Source organism: Anoplophora glabripennis, unplaced genomic scaffold (genome assembly GCF_000390285.2).
Source record: "Anoplophora glabripennis isolate ALB-LARVAE unplaced genomic scaffold, Agla_2.0 scaffold28, whole genome shotgun sequence".
In the NCBI taxonomy this organism is placed as follows: Eukaryota; Metazoa; Arthropoda; class Insecta; order Coleoptera; family Cerambycidae; genus Anoplophora; species Anoplophora glabripennis.
Window position 1 is genome coordinate 809,595 of NW_019416423.1, and position 12,906 is coordinate 822,500.

Consider the following 12,906-nt stretch of genomic DNA (forward strand, 5'->3'; position numbering starts at 1 on the left):
AAATGTCTTGCTTCACCTTAAATTTAAGCTATATCCATCAACTCCGAGTTGCTACACACGTAAGCCATTTTTGACACTTGAAAAACTAATGTAAACACTATCACAACAACGATAATACTAGAAGCGAATTTCAGTATTCGGAATCGGCTGGAGCCACGTGGGCGAATGACGCTAGAGATCACAGTAGCCCAGCGATGTAAGGGTTGAAAGTACTCCAAGGATTTTACAATTTTTTTTACGATATCGACTCCATTTTTCATGACGCATCTATTCCCAAAGGGTTCTAGGTTGTGAATCACCCTCTATGGTAAATTAACAATTTAATTGCTTTGTTCCTACCCGTGTCTCGTATATTAAAAACGCTGAAAAGTTAGATGATACAGCGGTGAATGCACTGGTTGCCGGTTGCGGAGAAAATTTAAATACTTGATGGAAGTTGTATGTGTGCGTTATGTCATGTTAATAAATCCCGCTGAAAGCACAGAGAGCTCCTTCCGTATACCGACTTAACTTCCGTTCTTGTGTTGAGCTGTGGAGGCGTAGTAGTTAGATCGAAGTTAATTAAGTAGTTAATCTTAATTATGACTGCTCTGAGAAATGAATTAATCAAGTGCCTTGTGGAGCCGTTCATGGGGCTACTTGAAATGTCGGAGTTAAGTAATAATTCTATAATTAAATTAATTGGAAACGATTTCGTTTTTGTACTTTTAGAGGAGATTATATAGAGAATAGATTGTAATATGCATGCAGTATGAAAGCGTTTGCCTTATTTTTTAAGAGTTATTGTTATAATCATCTTTTGTTTTAAATGTATTAAAGAATTATCGAGTTTAATCGTTTTATTTATTCTTAATGACATTTATGCACTTCAAACAACGAACATTCAATTATTTTGCAACGAATGGTATTTCCTTTGAGACTCTTTAGGACGATATTGCTTATAACTTTTAAACGGGAACTAATACAGAAAAAAAATTTCTCTATTAAAAGTTTATTATAAAAAAGAGAGCTTTTTAACAGGAAAACATTTGGGTATGACTCTGGAAAAAACATAATTGATGACGTCATTAGTCGTTTCTGTCAAATCCCAAAGATAATACTTTTGATTGAAAATGGAGCTTACCTCATCCCATTTAACACCACGAGTCTCAAATTTTATTTAAATTTTTTGTATCCTCACAATAGGCTCATACTATCGAGTTCGAGGCACCCTGTACAATGGTGGATTTATTAGTGCCTGTGTTAATTAAGACTATAATATCTCATTTTTTTTATGAACAGTGTTTAGTAATTTCTTAATAAACATGCAGAATTAAATTCCACTTTTGACAATAGGTTTAAGACAAATAATGATAAAAAAAACATTTTACATTTTTTTCAGACCCTTTCACTAATAATCCCTATTAATTTCCACGCTTTCTGTAAACATAAATCTCTAATCTCTAATTGAAATTAAAATTCTGTTGCTTTTAACATTTAATAGCTACATTTATTCCGATCTGGGTATAGCAGACTGACATTCTAAAATATTGATACCAATTTTTTCTTTTATTAACGTTCACAAAACTGTTAACCTTGTTAAAGTAGCTAGACGCTTTTTTCTCTTTTGCTCATTTGTTACTTCTCAAATATTGGAATAACCAAACGGTGAACTAGAATATTTGTTTAGCGACAGTATTTCATTTGGTTACTGAAACAGCTGCTTCGGTGTACGGAAATTTCGAGGCAAAGTTGTAAAATTATGACATTTTCTTAATGTTGACAATTTTTTATGGGCATTTCCTCTGCGTTTTAACTTTAACTGAACTGAAATCGCTACAATTTATTGATACGGGTGTGACTGTTATTAGAACGAGATTAGTATGCGATTTTCATTATTATTAGCTCGACATTTTGGTGCATAGACAAAGCGGGGAAGTAGGGTCACTGTGGCTTTTTTGTTTTTAGTGTTAAAGTGTATTTCATGCGTTGACACGGTCGCTACATCTAAAGAAATTCGTTGTTCAATCAGTGTAAAAGTCGTTTTCTGTAGCAAAAAATAAAACATCCGCTACAAAAGTACTTTTATTTTAAAATTTCTTACTGACGCCACTGACATCGCATGCTCCAGCTCTAGCTGTTATTAACAGTTATTGATTGTGTACCCGTATACCGCATATTTTATTTATTTTCCAGACGAATACATCTCGAAGTAAAAGTGGTAAAAGCACAATTAAAATCCGCCACTTTCCTTTGCAATTGAAACGAATCGCTCCTCTAGCAAATTTCTATTCCTTAACCAGAAAGCCGCTTTGACTTTCAGAGAATATCTGACCAAGTGAATTCTTGTCCACAAAGGAGAACCTTTTATAGAATCGATATTCCAATATATTTCGCTATTTTCCTTTAGAGATGACACCCGATACAATAATATCAACATAAAAAATGCGTATACGTTCTGCTCCGAGGCCGCTAGTATGGAGGAGATGGCTCTCATATAAAATTATTACTATTGTTATGCTTTATAGACTTCATGTATGCGAAGGGTTTGTTCTGCTTTATTTTCTTTTTCACTTTGTATGCAAATGCCAACAGAGACATACGGTTATGACCGTTTTTTAATTCAAGTCGGATAATGTAATGCCGCATAGGGATTTTTTTCGGCTTAATCCAGATTTACGTAGCAAATGTAGAAATATATGTATATTATTCAGAAACAAATAATGGCACTGCTTTTGGTTTAGTTATTTCTAAATTGTATGATTTATAAATAAAAACCTTGTGTTTGAAATTGATTTTTGCGCTTATATAATATTTTGCTTTGACCATTCAAAAAGATAAACTGACATATTTATTTATTAAATTACAGATATCAGATCAAAAGAGATTATCGTTTCTGATATTGACACGAAACTATTTGAAACAATGATCTTTTTAATCCGTCTTACTTAAAATCAAGTACATATCTACAATTGTTTTTATTATAAATAGGTTTGGATAATTTATTATGTTTGATATTTCTATTTGCGTTTTAGACTACGAATATAATTGATTAAGAAGTTAGTCTTGAGGGAAGCGGAACACTGCGTTTGTTCGCGACGATTTATGCGGAGTAAGATAAATTCACCTTCGGAAAACCTTCAGCTGTCCTCGCACGATGACTATTCGGTTCACCTGATGATCGTGTGAATAAAGTAATAGTAATAGTAGAATGCAAATCCGTAATTCTCACCGTGCAATTACCCGCCGAGCGAGAGCACGAAGATCGGCCATATAGACCGAAATTGCACATTAAATATTAAGAGTTCGTAATGTGTGTGAGAAATTATGTGAGAAATTACTTAAGGGGAGAGATTTACGAGCAAAACAGTCTCGAGCACTTAACGGCGTAGGATTAAATCTTGACGTTTACACGCAAAAACCGGATGAAAATTTCGCGTTTCGGTTTTGGGCTGCACCAACAGAAGGCAAAGAGTTTTTTAAATACTATTAACATCTTCCCATTTTTGGCAGAAATATGTTAAAATTAAGACACTATTCAGAAGAGTTTATTTTTTCTTCATTAAATAACCTGCGTCAAATTATATTGTCAAGTATTCTTACGAACGTATTTTCCTAAAATGATCCAGACCCAGATAATGAGTCCTTGTACAATTAATAAATGTGCAGCAAATGGACAAAAGAATATTACTAATTTTTGTATTCTGATCTGTTTTTTGTTAGAAAGTCATCAATTTTGGCAGACGTATTTAAATTCAACAGAAAACATTCCCTGTATGTCGAAGTAAAGATTAGAAAATAAATTTAGTTAGTTTATAATAACTACCATTTGAAATATGTATTATTCGACTTGTTTTTTTAAGGTGCAATTTCCTGCCCCCAACAGTTTTCGACACCTTATATCCATAATAAACTGATGTTAATTACTATAAACGATTGCTAATTTAACTGTTACCCTTGAAACGTATCATTAAAACCTGTTTTTGATTAATATTTAATTGCAGCTGTAATAAATTCGTTACTTTCAAATATTCTGCATTCGTTTTTATTGCTAGGCTAAACAAAATAGTCTGGTTGGGTTTTAGGAGACTTGAAAAGTGTCTCTCGTAAAATTTGATAGCTGTTGACATTTGTTTTTATCAAAGTTCAACGCGACTGGAACTAGAAACGTATTTTTCCACTAAAATGCACACAATTAAATAATAATAACTTTAATTACTATCGATTTGAAGGTCGCATAAATAATTACTGTTAATTTTCTATAATTTCTGTAATTGGCTGTATTTTTATTAAAGGAGCTGTTTTTGTTTTCCTGTAAAATCGACAAGTCTTGAAACAGTCGTTATTTTATTATAATATGTTTATTAATGAATCATTTGTGTTGTCCTTTGCAATTATTTAATTACGTACCAGTTAAACGATTTACACCATATACAGTGTGTCCCAATACGATGGAACAAAGTTCATTTTTTTTTTGGCTAAAAAAATAGAAAATATTGCAGAAAAGTGACAATTTTTATTTACTAATTGACCTGTTTTAGCGATTTTTTTAAATTTCAACTGGAAAAAAAAAGAATTTTGTTTCGTCATTTTGATGCATACTGTATAATACAGAGCATTCATAAATGATTACAAGCCACGTGACCTCTGAGCTTAAGCAACCAACTAAATATCTCTAAATATCAACGTCGCCACTATTAATGATTCGTTTACAATTAACAATGACAAACTCGAGAAGATGCGATCGCTGATCGGTAAAATCTCGCGAAAAATGACAAATATCACTTTTTGTTTTTTATTGTTTTAATAATTTCGATCTCAGAAGTCTTCCATTGGTCACAAGCAAAATGGTTTATAGAAAGTAATTTTTTATATATATAGTTTTATGTTTCTCATGCAAACCATTAAAAGAAATCATTAACGCTTTTTATCATGCTGTTTAGCTACCAACCTAATCTCTGTATTAATGGATCGGTTTTTTTTTTCAGATTTTACGACGGGATCATGTAAAATTCACAACCAACATCAAATCTGTTAATCGGTGAGTTCATCATTTGATTCATTAAGTTGAATTTATTACAGGGGATAAAAATTGTAATGTAAGGCTATAAAGCATCATTAACGGAGAAACGGAAGTTTGTTTAAGACAGGTAATGGATGAATAGGACGGTTCGAGTTTAATTGTCAATTTTTATATACACGCCAGGAACGGACTGGCGTTGCGAAATGGAGTCACATTTTCCCCTTTTATAAATCAGACGTTTTTTTTTAATAGTGTAAAAATCGACCATTGTTTCTGAGAAAATAATTACATAAGCGCCACTGGAGAGTGTAAAGAGGTAGTTATATTCAGAAATGAATTATCTTCAGTCGGTTTCAAGAAGAACGCGTTTCCCAGCTCACCCTGTACCTGCAGCTTTTAGGTATTGTCGAACGAAATTTTAGGTGGCAGAGCTCGAACATATTTACGTTAACCAGCCAATGAAAACAGAGGCATGAGAACGCGCGTTCAAATTGTTTTGGTTCGTACTCCTTATATTAAAGTTTAATTCGAGCTTTATTAACCGTGTGGCGTATAAAGGAATTTGCGGCGATTCGATAAAATATCGTCCGCTTGTCACACCATAAAATTAGATTAGAATTATCTCACCCCTGCGAAGTTAATAACGCCCGTCAACATCCATTATGGCAGTAAAATTGACGGCACAATGGTGTAATTACTTCTCGGGACTAAAAATAGCCTTTTATTTCGAACGGAGTTGCCATCCTTCAAAGGAATGTAATTTTCTTGAAAGGGACGAACAACCGTTTTTGAGAGTTACATCCTGCAAATGATTCAAAACAAACCTTCCTTCCAATCGTTCCGCAGTTTCAATTTGTTGGCTGACTTTTTAGTATCCAGTCATGGGTCTAATGAATAAAAGGTAGCAATTGTAGATACTCTTGAGATAATAAGTTATAATTGATGTGTGTTCGTTTATTTTAAGTTATCTTCGTACCTATTATAGTTATCACGACTCACTATATACTTTAACTTTAAGAATTTGACCAAATGAATTAATAACTATGTTAATTAAAATTATACAGTAGGTATACAGGGTCGGAAAGTCGGAAAGTAATAGAAATCCGTGCGACAGAGAAGGATGGCTATAATGAAAGCGTCTCATAGTCACCGCCCGTTTCGCCCTTCCACAAATAAGATCCATTTCCACTTGCAATTCAGCGACCGGTGGTCATCTTTGTTTTCGTCGTTTGGCTTTTCTTTAATAGATGTCACTACTTATACAATTTCGACTTCGGTATTCCGATATGCCCCTCTATGGGCACGATACACCATGCTACTGACTGCCACAAAAACACGTACCATATACTCGACCAAGCAAAGAGTCAAGCTCACTCCACTCGCATAAACGACACGGCACGCTAGGCTGACAGAGGAGGCATTAGGGTGCCGATGGATAAGTATCGAATAAATTGATCGATAAGAAGCTTCAAATTAGAGGCAGACATGTACAGAGTTTTCATAAATGTTTGTTTACAGGCCGTGTAACCCCCAAGCTTAGATAACATTGCACGACTGGTACTGGTAACGAAAAATCCCTACGTCTTACATTTCCGATAATTTTTCAAGTTTAAACTTCTGTCCTTCTAGATTGTTTTACGCTGCCAAAAAATATACAATAACAAGGACAAACAAATGCAATTAAAATACCATATCTAATGCAGTATACCTTCTTCAATGAAGTGGCAAAATTCAAGGCCACTGTTTTTCCTTCCTTGATTTTTTTTATTTTTTTCTTCTGAACAAACAAATTTTACAGTTGATTACAAAAAAACCAACACCCTCAAATTTTTTTGAATTCTGATAATAAAATAAATACATTAGGATCTATAAGATTAATTGCTTCTTTCTCATTCCTCAAACCAACAACTACATTTTTATGTTGTAGGGAACTAATTTTGGGCAATGTCTCGGCGGCGGTTTGCTCATTGTAACAGCTCGATGTAGTAAACAACGAAAAAAAATATTATAATTGCTTCAGTAGCCAGTTTCTACGGTATAATTTGATTATCGTTATTTTAGGCGAATAAAAAGTATTTGCACTTAATTGATTAAGAACCGTGGTGATGATTCCAAAGCGAATTGATTAAAATAACGGCTTACTAGATTGTCTGTAATATTTTAAAATTATATTGTAAATTAAAACATATAGATATCTATTATTAGCGTATGTGTATTCACTATTTAGAATATAAATTACTATCTGGTCGTGCATTTCATTGTCGTTGGAGCGTGTATGAGTGACTTTTGCTTGGTCGAGTGTATGGCTCATGTTTTTTTGGCAGATTTACAGATTTATACACTGTAAAAAAATTTCATTCAAATTTCACTCAATGTTACTCAACAATGTATCAATTTCTGTCCACACCCTATTGAGTGAAATGTTCACTCTAGTAGTATGAGTACAACTGAGTAAAACGATTGCATCAGAAATGAGTGAGTTTTACTCAAGTCCGAGTGACTGCTAACTATCCATTGAGTGACTTTTGACTCTATTCTGAGTATATAAAACCAATTTTGAGTTGACTTTTTATCTAATACGATTTAAATTTAACTCATTCATTATTGAGTGGAATTAAGTGAAATAGTGAAATTTTTTTACAGTGTACTTACTTTCGCAACAATTTAATTACAAAATATGAACTATTGTTTTTTAACCGTTTATTTAAATGAAAGGTTTTATCGGGAATGTTCATATGACAGTTTTTATCGTTATTAATTTATAAAAATAAATATGTGGGAATTTGTAATTACATATATATATAAATAGGATATTTCACCAACAGTTCTGCTTTTACTCGCCTTAACTGAATACCTATCAATTATAAACAATCTACATGGTACATTACGCAAAATAACCTAAATTTACTAGAGCATGTTAATTAGCCAAAGCTATCATTATAAATTATTATAAAAGCCAACAGATATCCAATTAATCCAATATTTATTTAATTCGTAAATTTGATTTCTCCAATTACAGATAACATATTAACAACGCCCGGTACGTTTTGAAAAACAATCGCGTTACCCGAGCGAGAATTATTGTAACACCCAACTGTTGCGGGTATCCTGAAAAAGCGGTTGTTTTTTAATATCCTCCATTGCTGATATCCAATATTATGTGAAAGTTAAGGCGCTTTGTCAGAGATTACACGTATGTATATCGTGGCATGTAATCAAGGTCACAGGTGTCTAGCATTAGTGTCGACATCACTAATCACTTAGTGTCAACAAAAACTGCACTTATCCGTTGATACAATTAAAACAATAACAGCAAAAATCGGAAACTGAAAAGCGTAAAATCCCCTCCGGAAGATACCTGCCCCACGATTACGGCCTCATGTCTTTGTCACTCTAGTGAGGACTCTCTTCTTGATCTGCTGACAAGATGAGTTTGTTCAAACTGTATCTACAAGGTATTATGTCTGTGCTCTGGTCTAGTAGGGCTCAGAAATGAACTGAAATATAAGGACGAAAGTCCTACTTAGTCTAGAAACGCACATTATAGTTTTCCAGCCACAAGAAATGAACAGTCAGCAATCTACAATAAGATCTAGGAAATTGTCATCCACCCATCACAATTTTGAAGTAGATTTTGTGGAATTGTCTTAAGAACCTCCCTGTGACCAAAATGCTTTTCTTCCGATGATTTTCTCATTCCATTGTTATGGGTTGTCTTCCAAATTTTGTTGAACTAAAAAATAAGTATTTTCTAGACATCTATACAATTTTAATCAATATGTCAACCATTTGACATAAAAATTTGAGATTAATAAAATTACAAGCGGCCAACAAACTCTTCCCTACGTTGATTATTTTATAATGCAGGCTTGTGAATTATAAAGTCATCGCCAAAAGGCCTCGGACAGCTTCCTCAAAATCAGACATCCTGTGAAATCTCAAGCCGCCGAATGTCATTCACGTTAGGCGGCTAATGGAAAGTCGGATTTGCATTATCTGCATTTATCGTGCCATCTTAACATATAACACAAACGGGAAAAATCTCATAAATCCCATCATCGAGAACCGCAAGCTTTCCCTGCGGTCGCCCGCGGCCCCATGTCTTTAATAAAAATCCCGGTTCATCGTTCGGTTTCACGTAATAACTAATCCCATCTCTGGAGAAAATTGCCGCGCGAAAGTGAAATTTCAGCAGCCTAACGCAAACACTTTGTCGGTCTGACGTTTCCGAGTTCTTCAACATGCCCAAAGCGATTTCCTATTGCCAGAATCAAATATCGTCGGTATTACGTATTACTTTTTACGACTGTTTCAAAAAGTAATAGCACATTTAATATATTGAGACATATTTCAAGAAGATACACGATTTAGTATACAGGGTGATTCAGAACTTATCCGAAAAAATTTGGGATAAATGCGTCATTGAAAATTATATTATAGGTATATAAATTGTTATAATTTTTTACCTTTAGCAGAAAACTTTTTTAGGGACGCCTATGAAACTCATAAATTTTTATTGCTAGGAGTTTTATACATGTTCAACTGACAACCACAAATTAATTTTAGGTAGTAATTAATAACATAATAACAATAACGGCAAGAGCAGTTGAATTTGCTGATATAAAATAGGCGTTACAAAATTTCACCATAATTTTTTCAGTCCGTTACATCATCATCGGTGTGGACAAAGTTAAAAATTGACGACAAATTAGAATTTTTCTAACGGTGTTGACATCTTACTTGATATCAGTTTAAACTTAATTTTTACTGCTTAAACTAACTGGTTTAAGCCACTTCTTATATAACCCGCAATTTATGTATGGTTCAAAGTACCATCGGTTAACCTAGTTTTGATGGCAGAAAAAAAACTTGCAGGCAATTTTATTCGAGGACAGTCGTTTTTAAAATATATATAAAAGCCGTTTAACCGTATATGGCGATCTTGCTTAATTAATTGTGAACTGGCATCCATATAAAATTGGTGTTAGTTAATAATCTCTTGCAAATGCTGATATATCGACATACCTATTTGATTTATAAGGCAACGTTATTAAAGGATAAATATAATAATAATGCATATAGGTATGCCAGAGCAAACGCCACTGTCATTGATAGCAATAGTCTAAAACCTATTATTCAACTTCTAAAAAATAATGGTATATTCTTAATTAGACATATTTCATAAATCAGACCATTGAAATTGTGATGTACCGACTTATGTAACACTCGTCACCATTTTCTTTACGCTGGAGTTCTTATGGCTTTGTGAAATTACCGAAACTCAAACTTTATTCCACACGTCAGCGTAACATGTAACGTCAACCCAGATTCTGTAATGGATATGATTAGTTAAAACTGAATTGTATTGTGCCGTTCCGCAACTTGGCTTTCTGCGTTCGTCAGGTTGTCGTACGGTGTACCGTGAAATCGTTTCTGTGTCAACAGGTGATTTAATATGTAACAATTTATAACAGAAACACAAGCAGACTGGTTATTTTGCAAGTTTAAATTCGTCTGGCCAGTCAGCCCATTCGCGCATAGCGTTACTATGTATTATTACGTACATTTTTACTGTAAAAATACTACTGTTTGAGAGATCGACTAGTTTTTTAATGTGTACGGGTTGCTTGGAAAGAATTTCGGATTTTACTCAACCTCCGAATCGTACTTACGAAATCCTCACGACCGGCCAAAAGTAGTAGTCAGTGCTCGAGGGCATTTAGCTAACCATCACCAAAGTTTCGAATCGGAATTATTATTAAATTATCGCTGTTTTTAATGAAAATTAATTATTAATGTTTTCTATACATTACGTCTTCCTTGTATATAAATTTTAGTAGTTTCATTGTCATTTCAACCTGATGCTTCTACATTTACAGAAGCGCTTTGGTTATCATTTGCATCGAGGTTTATTCCGCCTTTTGTAAATTATATGCAACTTGAGAGCCACTATACGAGCGCCGTTTCCTTTTGCGATTATTTCAGCAATTCCAACATTGTTTCCCGCATTTGAAATATTCGTGAAATCTCGCGGGTGGAACTACCTATGCCACTAAATCAGTACGTCTGCCCTGAGCTGTGAATCAATTTATTCCTTATGACCGTCGGTATTTAACAAGGTATCGACTTCGTGCGTGGTTACCTATAAAAGCGTAGATAATGGATGGCTATTTGTTGTAAATGCATCTGACATTTTGCATAATTAATACCGTATTTGGTTCCACAGAAGGCCTAGTCACCGCAAATATACGCTGGGGTCATTCCATTGACAGGTCGCATATAATGTGCTCAGTGTAGTACTGGAGTTCAACGAAAAGTCGTAGTTCTTCTGTGATGGGGTTCTCCCGCCACTCTTGTTTTACCCACAGCGCGATTGGTTCGGTCACAAAATGAATTGACTGACTGTCAATAAGTAGTAACGGACCGTTACGAAACACTTTTTTCTTTAAACCTGTGCGCGCGTCATGTATAAATTGTACCTACCGATAGGAATGGTAGAAGATTGGAGATGCGAAAAATAATTTGACTATCATGTTGATGTGTTTTCTTGTATTCGGGGTACAAAATCTTTAAAATGCCCGTAGTGCCCAAAATTTAGCATAAATGTAACGCAATACGGAATAATGTGACAATTTATTCGAAACATGTAAATGAGGTGATATTACACATTAGTTTTTCGCAAACCAGGCCATCCAGGCACCGAAATATTCGACAGTAATAGTCCGCAACGAAATGCGTCAGCTATATGGCAATAGACGTTATTGTAATATTTAAATAATTCATGTCGGGGTTCTGTTTGTATTATAAAATGGGCGCTCATTCCGTTTTTAGGATAGCTGTCGGTTAACTGTTGTATTATCAGACATTTATAAACAATGAATTGACGTTTATGCTGAATATGGTGTAGAATAGAAGCTTGCGTAAAAGTAATTATGAAATAGTGTCATAAATATAAATTTTCTCTTTCCCAACTTTTGCATGATATTTTGCACAAAATATGGCAAAAGGGGTAACTTTATTATTTGGTAAGTACCGAGGTAAGTACACTTACAAGATATTCTGAGCAGTCTGAATCTTCCACCTAAGAGGGATTACTCTGCAACTGTAAAATTTATTAAAAAATGGTTTTAATAAAAGTTGCCTGGAATTATGTGGGCCATGTAAAGAAAATATTTTTAGCTTTACAGGGTGTTCCATTTCGCGTGGGCGCTACATAACTTTGTTATTTTAAACGGAACACCCTGTATATTATTACATTTTTGAATTCCTTGGTTAATATTAGGTAGATTTTATTAAATGTACATGGTGTTTAGAACTTACCGTTTTCGAGATAATCAGTTGTTTTTAAAAAAAATCACTATTTCAGCTCTCTAAATGCTTCTAGATAGCGTCTAAATCATAAGAGTTAGAAACTAACAGTTTTCACAATTCACAGTTTCAACATATCTACAAGCAGCACTGAGACCTTGCTCCTTAGTAGTAAATTTCGCTAAAAATAATATATATCCGCAGTACATTGTGAAAGAACTAATTTCATTAAGTCCGTTGTCGTGGTAACACCGACTCACCCTGTACATCCCGGTTTGATTTATATCGCGTTTGACGTGTCTGCGCCATATGAACATAAAAAATGAGTTATTCCCGGCGGACAGCGATATTATAGGCTTAATTGACCGTTTCCCGAGAATTTTTTAACGGCGCGAATTGTACAAATTATAAACCGAGAAAACTGCCGCCTTATCGCATCGGAATTAATAATTAACCTGTCTTCTGCTCTGTGCTTAATTCCAGAATGGGAGAATTGATGCTCGGATTCCCGTAACACATTAACCTTGCGCTCACTTTTTGTACATCCAACAGCAGAAGTACTGTTAATTGATTGAGTATATTTATGTCTATCGAAC

At 34.1% G+C, this 12,906-nt stretch overlaps 1 protein-coding gene across 4 annotated transcripts in view; it reads left to right on the forward strand.

Moving 5' to 3' along the window:
- LOC108909882 (serine-rich adhesin for platelets) overlaps positions 1–12,906 on the forward strand; it is a 117,479-nt gene that overhangs the window by 43,037 nt on the left and 61,536 nt on the right. For 2 of the 4 annotated variants that reach the window (XM_018714329.2, XM_018714328.2), the window contains one exon: positions 4,968–5,020. The exons of the other annotated variants lie outside the window; for them this stretch is intronic. The gene's annotated coding sequence lies outside the window, so the exon portion shown is untranslated. The remainder of the gene's footprint in view (positions 1–4,967; positions 5,021–12,906) is intronic. 4 annotated transcript variants of the gene reach the window in all.